The 8308-nt window shown below is 53.4% G+C and overlaps 9 non-coding genes across 9 annotated transcripts; all 9 read right to left on the reverse strand.

Moving 5' to 3' along the window:
• Positions 1–714: 714 nt before the first annotated feature.
• Positions 715–794, reverse strand: trnas-gcu (transfer RNA serine (anticodon GCU)). The gene has a single exon. It is a non-coding gene; the product is annotated as a tRNA-Ser (tRNA).
• Positions 795–2022: 1228 nt separating this feature from the next.
• trnan-guu (transfer RNA asparagine (anticodon GUU)) lies at positions 2023–2103 on the reverse strand. Its single transcript has one exon. It is a non-coding gene; the product is annotated as a tRNA-Asn (tRNA).
• Positions 2104–3659: 1556 nt separating this feature from the next.
• Positions 3660–3732, reverse strand: trnaf-gaa (transfer RNA phenylalanine (anticodon GAA)). The gene has a single exon. It is a non-coding gene; the product is annotated as a tRNA-Phe (tRNA).
• A 96-nt stretch (positions 3733–3828) lies between these two features.
• On the reverse strand, positions 3829–3902 carry trnai-aau (transfer RNA isoleucine (anticodon AAU)). The gene has a single exon. It is a non-coding gene; the product is annotated as a tRNA-Ile (tRNA).
• Positions 3903–4855: 953 nt separating this feature from the next.
• Positions 4856–4928, reverse strand: trnaf-gaa (transfer RNA phenylalanine (anticodon GAA)). Its single transcript has one exon. It is a non-coding gene; the product is annotated as a tRNA-Phe (tRNA).
• Positions 4929–5024: 96 nt separating this feature from the next.
• On the reverse strand, positions 5025–5098 carry trnai-aau (transfer RNA isoleucine (anticodon AAU)). The gene has a single exon. It is a non-coding gene; the product is annotated as a tRNA-Ile (tRNA).
• Positions 5099–6063: 965 nt separating this feature from the next.
• On the reverse strand, positions 6064–6136 carry trnaf-gaa (transfer RNA phenylalanine (anticodon GAA)). The gene has a single exon. It is a non-coding gene; the product is annotated as a tRNA-Phe (tRNA).
• Positions 6137–6232: 96 nt separating this feature from the next.
• trnai-aau (transfer RNA isoleucine (anticodon AAU)) lies at positions 6233–6306 on the reverse strand. Its single transcript has one exon. It is a non-coding gene; the product is annotated as a tRNA-Ile (tRNA).
• Positions 6307–7320: 1014 nt separating this feature from the next.
• Positions 7321–7402, reverse strand: trnas-gcu (transfer RNA serine (anticodon GCU)). Its single transcript has one exon. It is a non-coding gene; the product is annotated as a tRNA-Ser (tRNA).
• Between the last annotated feature and the right edge of the window lie 906 nt (positions 7403–8308).

Consider the following 8308-nt stretch of genomic DNA (forward strand, 5'->3'; position numbering starts at 1 on the left):
TGGCCTCTGAATGGATTCAAAAATGGGGCTGGACTTAACATGTAGAGGATCTTAGGGAGGACAGCTGAAGCGGTCAGATGTCCCGTAGACTTTAAGCCAGTGTGGGAAAAGAGGGAGAAGCTGGATGCACGAACTGAGTGATCCAAAGGCAGCCTCGTAATACAGGAATCCAGACACATATATACTGGGGTCACAAGACCAAGAAGGGCCTTAAAACCAAAAGCACAATCTCTCGGTTAATTCTACAACTAAATGGCGGCCACTACAAAGGTGCCAGCACAGAGGAGATGGCCTCTTTCCCTCAAGCCCGTCATAATGGCTGTCGCTCTTGAAGGCGCCTTTTGGAGAGATGGACATCGCCCACATTGGCCAGGGAATTAGCTCAAATGGTAGGCGCTAAGCTTAGCATGCGAGAGGTAGCGGGATCGATGCCCGCATTCTCCACGCTGAATCCTGCCCTTTTACGCTCACTTCCTAAAGAGACAGACTGCGCGTTGGCCTTCTGACGACTCTCCCTCGTGCGCTTTTGGGGCTCACTGCTGCCAAGAGGTTTTCGGGCCGTGTCCTGCGCAAATTGGTGGCATAACAGGTCCCATCGAAGATTTGAAGTCGGATCGCTGGATTCAGAGTCCTGGTGATAGTCATTACATCTTTGGAACCTTGACAGGAGCAGGCGTTGCCGCAAAGACTAAATCACTTACAGGCTCAAGAGATCGACAAGGATGGGATTCGAACCCGCGTGCAGAGCACAATGGATTAGCAGTCCATCGCCTTAACCACTCGGCCACCTCGTCACGCTGGCCTGCCAGACCGGAAGCTGGACTGTGTCGTCTTCTCTGCAGCTCCTTTCAATGGGGCGGCGTAAAGCTGACCCTTAGTGTGCCGTGAGAGGCCAGGTAGGTGCAGTGTCAATCATTTGGCAGTAGCACGGCCCCTTTCAAGCGCTCAAGCAGGGGTGGGGGCGTTGATCCTGGAGGCCACTCTCCTGCAGTGTTTAGCTCAACCCTGAGAAAAACTGGATAAAAAACCTAACTGCATCCTGAAGACCTTGATTTAGCTGGTTCAGGTGTGTTTGATTAGGGTTGGAGCTAAAGTCTGCAGAGACAGCGGCCCTCCAGGATCAGCGTTTCCCACTGCGCTAAACATCAACCAGCGAGGATGGGATCCGAACCCGCGTGCAGAGCACAATGGATTAACAGTCCATCGCCTTAACCACTCGGCCACCTCGTCACGCTGGCCTGCCAGACGGAAGCTGGACTGTGTCGTCTTCTCTGCAGCTCCTTTCAATGGGGCGGCGTAAAGCTGACCCTTAGTGTGCCGTGAGAGGCCAGGTAGTGCAGTGTCAATCATTTGGCAGTAGCACCGGCCCCTTTCAAGCGCTCAAGCAGGGGTGGGGGCGTTGATCCTGGAGGCCACTCTCCTGCAGTGTTTAGCTCAACCCTGAGAAAAACTGGATAAAAACCCTAACTGCATCCTGAAGACCTTGATTTAGCTGGTTCAGGTGTGTTTGATTAGGGTTGGAGCTAAAGTCTGCAGAGACAACGGCCCTCCAGGATCAGCGTTTCCCACTGCGCTAAACATCAACCAGCGAGGATGGGATCCGAACCCGCGTGCAGAGCACAATGGATTAACAGTCCATCGCCTTAACCACTCGGCCACCTCGTCACGCTGGCCTGCCAGACCGGAAGCTGGACTGTGTCGTCTTCTCTGCAGCTCCTTTCAATAGGGCGGCGTAAAGCTGACCCTTAGTGTGCCGTGAGAGGCCAGGTAGTGCAGTGTCAATCATTTGGCAGTAGCACGGCCCCTTTCAAGCGCTCAAGCAGGGGTGGGGGCGTTGATCCTGGAGGCCACTCTCCTGCAGTGTTTAGCTCAACCCTGAGAAAAACTGGATAAAAAACCTAACTGCATCCTGAAGACCTTGATTTAGCTGGTTCAGGTGTGTTTGATTAGGGTTGGAGCTAAAGTCTGCAGAGACAACGGCCCTCCAGGATCAGCGTTTCCCACCCTGCGCTAAACATCAACCAGCGAGGATGGGATCCGAACCCAGCGTGCAGAGCACAATGGATTAACAGTCCATCGCCTTAACCACTCGGCCACCTCGTCACGCGCTGGCCTGCCAGACGGAAGCTGGACTGTGTCGTCTTCTCTGCAGCTCCTTTCAATAGGGCGGCGTAAAGCTGACCCTTAGTGTGCCGTGAGAGGCCAGGTAGGTACAGTGTCAATCATTTGGCAGTAGCACGGCCCCTTTCAAGCGCTCAAGCAGGGGTGGGGAGCGTTGATCCTGGAGGCCACTCTCCTGCAGTGTTTAGCTCAACCCTGAGAAAAACTGGATAAAAACCCTAACTGCATCCTGAAGACCTTGATTTAGCTGGTTCAGGTGTGTTTGATTAGGGTTGGAGCTAAAGTCTGCAGAGACAACGGCCCTCCAGGATCAGCGTTTCCCACCCTGCGCTAAACATCAACCAGCGAGGATGGGATCCGAACCCGCGTGCAGAGCACAATGGATTAACAGTCCATCGCCTTAACCACTCGGCCACCTCGTCACGCGCTGGCCTGCCAGACGGAAGCTGGACTGTGTCGTCTTCTCTGCAGCTCCTTTCAATAGGGCGGCGTAAAGCTGACCCTTAGTGTGCCGTGAGAGGCCAGGTAGTGCAGTGTCAATCATTTGGCAGTAGCACCGGCCCCTTTCAAACGCTCAAGCAGGGGTGGGGAACGTTGATCCTGGAGGGCCACTCTCCTGCAGTGTTTAGCTCCAACCCTGAGAAAAACTGGATAAAAAAACCCTAACTGCATCCTGAAGACCTTGATTTAGCTGGTTCAGGTGTGTTTGATTAGGGTTGGAGCTAAAGTCTGCAGAGACAGCGGCCCTCCAGGATCAGCGTTTCCCACCCTGCGCTAAACATCAACCAACGAGGATGGGATCCGAACCCACGCGTGCAGAGCACAATGGATTAGCAGTTCATCGCCTCAGCCGCCTCGTCTCGCTTGAGCTTTATGACTCCACCCCCTTTTTTGCCAGGACACCCATATTTCTCTCTCCCCAGGGTTCAGGAAAGCAACGCACACTCTTCTTTCAGTAAAGAGGGAAGAGTGAATAAGCCTTCTTGTACGTGACGCTAACCCGTTCCGTAAACACGCCACGCAGACACCCGTGCCCAAGTAGGGTGGCCATATGTGCCATTTATCTGAGGGGCGTCCTGGCCAGGATTGTTATATTGCCTAAAACATCCAAGGTAGTTTGACCGATAACACGCGGGTATTGTACATAATCGACCAATCGTGGTGCGTGAGAAGGTGAGAAGGATCAAAGCGATGCAAATACAGGCACGCCTTTGTTCGTTCAGACAAGGAAGATGTAATCCATCAATATGTCTGTCTAAAAATGTTATCTTCCAAGAATGGAAGATAAAATCCAACACTGCTGTGCTGGTGGCCATCTCCCTGCCCTTTTACGCTCACTTCCCTAAAGAGACAGACTGCGCGTTGACGCTACGGAGCGACTCTCCCTACGTGCGCTTTTGGGGCTCACTGCTTTGCTGGTGGCCATCTGGGAGGCAGATAACGATGTGGCCGTGGCCAAGCAGTCTGACAGTGGCGTTGGATCCCAGTGAATTTTGGTCTCTGGGCCCCACGAACAAAAGGAAAGGAGAGGGGACATGTGCCGAAACCCGGGATCGAACCAGGGACCTTTAGATCTTCAGTCTAACGCTCTCCCAACTGAGCTATTTCGGCCACGCCTGCAAGCCGTTTAGCCAGCAGGCATTTCCGTGAGACCACCCGTCACTTTGCCAGAAGAGCAGAGCTGAGCACCCAGAGAATAAAAGAGCTTGGCCCGTACGGGGATCGAACCCGCGACCTTGGCGTTATTAGCACCACGCTCTAACCAACTGAGCTAACCGGCCTGGCTTTGCCCAGCTTTCTGCCCGATTGACCAGAAACTTCCTGATTGCTCTTGACCCTAAAGAGATAAAACAGCTTCTGGACCAAGCCTCACCAGGCTCGTCCGGGTTTGAACCGGGACCTCTCGCACCCAAGGCGAGAACCACAGCCCTAGACCAACGAGCCTAGCTGCATAGCGCCCAGCCGAGAAAAAAAGAACAACTACAGCAACAACCAAAGAAGGAACACGAACTAACATGGAAGGAATCGAACACCTCGAGACAGTGTCAAAGGCAAGCGAAGGAAAGTTGGCCTCTGAATGGATTCAAAAATGGGGCTGGACTTAACATGTAGAGGATCTTAGGGAGGACAGCTGAAGCGGTCAGATGTCCCGTAGACTTTAAGCCAGTGTGGGAAAAGAGGGAGAAGCTGGATGCACGAACTGAGTGATCCAAAGGCAGCCTCGTAATACAGGAATCCAGACACATATATACTGGGGTCACAAGACCAAGAAGGGCCTTAAAACCAAAAGCACAATCTCTCGGTTAATTCTACAACTAAATGGCGGCCACTACAAAGGTGCCAGCACAGAGGAGATGGCCTCTTTCCCTCAAGCCCGTCATAATGGCTGTCGCTCTTGAGCGCCTTTTGGAGAGATGGACATCGCCCACATTGGCCAGGGAATTAGCTCAAATGGTAGGCGCTCGCTTAGCATGCGAGAGGTAGCGGGATCGATGCCCGCATTCTCACGCTGAGTCCTGCCCTTTTACGCTCACTTCCCTAAAGAGACAGACTGCGCGTTGACGCTACGGAGCGACTCTCCCTACGTGCGCTTTTGGGGCTCACTGCTTTGCTGGTGGCCATCTGGGAGGCAGATAACGATGTGGCCGTGGCCAAGCAGTCTGACAGTGGCGTTGGATCCCAGTGAATTTTGGTCTCTGGGCCCCACGAACAAAAGGAAAGGAGAGGGGACATGTGCCGAAACCCGGGATCGAACCAGGGACCTTTAGATCTTCAGTCTAACGCTCTCCCAACTGAGCTATTTCGGCCACGCCTGCAAGCCGTTTAGCCAGCAGGCATTTCCGTGAGACCACCCGTCACTTTGCCAGAAGAGCAGAGCTGAGCACCCAGAGAATAAAAGAGCTTGGCCCGTACGGGGATCGAACCCGCGACCTTGGCGTTATTAGCACCACGCTCTAACCAACTGAGCTAACCGGCCTGGCTTTGCCCAGCTTTCTGCCCGATTGACCAGAAACTTCCTGATTGCTCTTGACCTAAAGAGATAAAACAGCTTCTGGACCAAGCCTCTGCAGGCTCGTCCGGGATTTGAACCGGGACCTCTCGCACCCAAGGCGAGAACCACAGCCCTAGACCAGCGAGCCTAGCTGCATAGCGCCCAGCCGAGAAAAAAAAGAACAACTACAGCAACAACCAAAGAAGGAACACGAACTAACATGGAAGGAATCGAACACCTCGAGACAGTGTCAAAGGCAAACGAAGGAAAGTTGGCCTCTGAATGGATTCAAAAATGGGGCTGGACTTAACATGTAGAGGGATCTTAGGGAGGACAGCTGAAGCGGTCAGATGTCCCGTAGACTTTAAGCCAGTGTGGGAAAAAGGGGAGAAGCTGGATGCACGAACTGAGTGATCCAAAGGCAGCCTACGTAATACAGGAATCCAGACACATATATACTGGGGTCACAAGACCAAGAAGGGCCTTAAAACCAAAAGCACAATCTCTCGGTTAATTCTACAACTAAATGGCGGCCACTACAAAGGTGCCAGCACAGAGGAGAGATGGCCTCTTTCCCTCAAGCCCGTCATAATGGCTGTCGCTCTTCGAAGGCGCCTTTTGGAGAGATGGACATCGCCCCACATTGGCCAGGGGAATTCGCTCAAATGGTAGGGCGCTCGCTTAGCATGCGAGAGGTAGCGGGATCGATGCCCGCATTCTCCACGCTGAGTCCTGCCCTTTTACGCTCACTTCCCTAAAGAGACAGACTGCGCGTTGACGCTACGGAGCGACTCTCCCTACGTGCGCTTTTGGGGCTCACTGCTTTGCTGGTGGCCATCTGGGAGGCAGATAACGATGTGGCCGTGGCCAAGCAGTCTGACAGTGGCGTTGGATCCCAGTGAATTTTGGTCTCTGGGCCCCACAGACAAAAGGAAAGGAGAGGGGACATGTGCCGAAACCCGGGATCGAACCAGGGACCTTTAGATCTTCAGTCTAACGCTCTCCCAACTGAGCTATTTCGGCCACGCCTGCAAGCCGTTTAGCCAGCAGGCATTTCCGTGAGACCACCCGTCACTTTGCCAGAAGAGCAGAGCTGAGCACCCAGAGAATAAAAGAGCTTGGCCCGTACGGGGATCGAACCCGCGACCTTGGCGTTATTAGCACCACGCTCTAACCAACTGAGCTAACCGGCCTGGCTTTGCCCAGCTTTCTGCCCGATTGACCAGAAACTTCCTGATTGCTCTTGACCTAAAGAGATAAAACAGCTTCTGGACCAAGCCTCACCACGGGCTCGTCCGGGATTTGAACCGGGACCTCTCGCACCCAAGGCGAGAACCACAGCCCTAGACCAGCGAGCCTAGCTGCATAGCGCCCAGCCGAGAAAAAAAAGAACAACTACAGCAACAACCAAAGAAGGAACACGAACTAACATGGAAGGAATCGAACACCTCGAGACAGTGTCAAAGGCAAACGAAGGAAAGTTGGCCTCTGAATGGATTCAAAAATGGGGCTGGACTTAACATGTAGAGGGATCTTAGGGAGGACAGCTGAAGCGGTCAGATGTCCCGTAGACTTTAAGCCAGTGTGGGAAAAAGGGGAGAAGCTGGATGCACGAACTGAGTGATCCAAAGGCAGCCTACGTAATACAGGAATCCAGACACATATATACTGGGGTCACAAGACCAAGAAGGGCCTTAAAACCAAAAGCACAATCTCTCGGTTAATTCTACAACTAAATGGCGGCCACTACAAAGGTGCCAGCACAGAGGAGAGATGGCCTCTTTCCCTCAAGCCCGTCATAATGGCTGTCGCTCTTCGAAGGCGCCTTTTGGAGAGATGGACATCGCCCCACATTGGCCAGGGGAATTAGCTCAAATGGTAGGGCGCTCGCTTAGCATGCGAGAGGTAGCGGGATCGATGCCCGCATTCTCCACGCTGAGTCCTGCCCTTTTCGCTCACTTCCTAAAGAGACAGACTGCGGCGTTGGCCTTCTGAGCGACTCTCCCTACGTGCGCTTTTGGGGCTCACTGCTGCCAAGAGGTTTTTCGGGCCGTGTCCTGCGCAAATTGGTGGCATAACAGGTCCCATCGAAGATTTGAAGTCGGATCGCTGGATTCAGAGTCCTGAGTGATAGTCATTACATCTTTGGAACCTTGACAGGAGCAGACGTTGCCGCAAAGACTAAATCACTTACAGGCTCAAGAGATCGACAAGGATGGGATTCGAACCCACGCGTGCAGAGCACAATGGATTAGCAGTCCATCGCCTTAACCACTCGGCCACCTCGTCACGCGCGATGGCCTGCCAGACCGGAAGCTGGACTGTGTCGTCTTCTCTGCAGCTCCTTTCAATAGGGCGGCGTAAAGCTGACCCTTAGTGTGCCGTGAGAGGCCAGGTAGGTGCAGTGTCAATCATTTGGCAGTAGCACTGGCCCCTTTCAAGCGCTCAAGCAGGGGTGGGAGCGTTGATCCTGGAGGCCACTCTCCTGCAGTGTTTAGCTCAACCCTGAGAAAAACTGGATAAAAACCCTAACTGCATCCTGAAGACCTTGATTTAGCTGGTTCAGGTGTGTTTGATTAGGGTTGGAGCTAAAGTCTGCAGAGACAACGGCCCTCCAGGATCAGCATTCCTGCGCTAAACATCAACCAGCGAGGATGGGATCCGAACCCAGCGTGCAGAGCACAATGGATTAGCAGTCCATCGCCTTAACCACTCGGCCACCTCGTCACGCGCTGGCCTGCCAGACGGAAGCTGGACTGTGTCGTCTTCTCTGCAGCTCCTTTCAATGGGGCGGCGTAAAGCTGACCCTTAGTGTGCCGTGAGAGGCCAGGTAGTGCAGTGTCAATCATTTGGCAGTAGCACTGGCCCCTTTCAAGCGCTCAAGCAGGGGTGGGGAGCGTTGATCCTGGAGGCCACTCTCCTGCAGTGTTTAGCTCAACCCTGAGAAAAACTGGATAAAAACCCTAACTGCATCCTGAAGACCTTGATTTAGCTGGTTCAGGTGTGTTTGATTAGGGTTGGAGCTAAAGTCTGCAGAGACAACGGCCCTCCAGGATCAGCATTCCTGCGCTAAACATCAACCAGCGAGGATGGGATTCGAACCCGCGTGCAGAGCACAATGGATTAGCAGTTCATCGCCTCAGCCGCCTCGTCTCGCTTGAGCTTTATGACTCCACCCCTTTTTGCCAGGACACC

The sequence above is a fragment of the Onychostoma macrolepis genome, chromosome 11 (genome assembly GCF_012432095.1).
Source record: "Onychostoma macrolepis isolate SWU-2019 chromosome 11, ASM1243209v1, whole genome shotgun sequence".
NCBI classification, from domain to species: domain Eukaryota; kingdom Metazoa; phylum Chordata; class Actinopteri; order Cypriniformes; family Cyprinidae; genus Onychostoma; species Onychostoma macrolepis.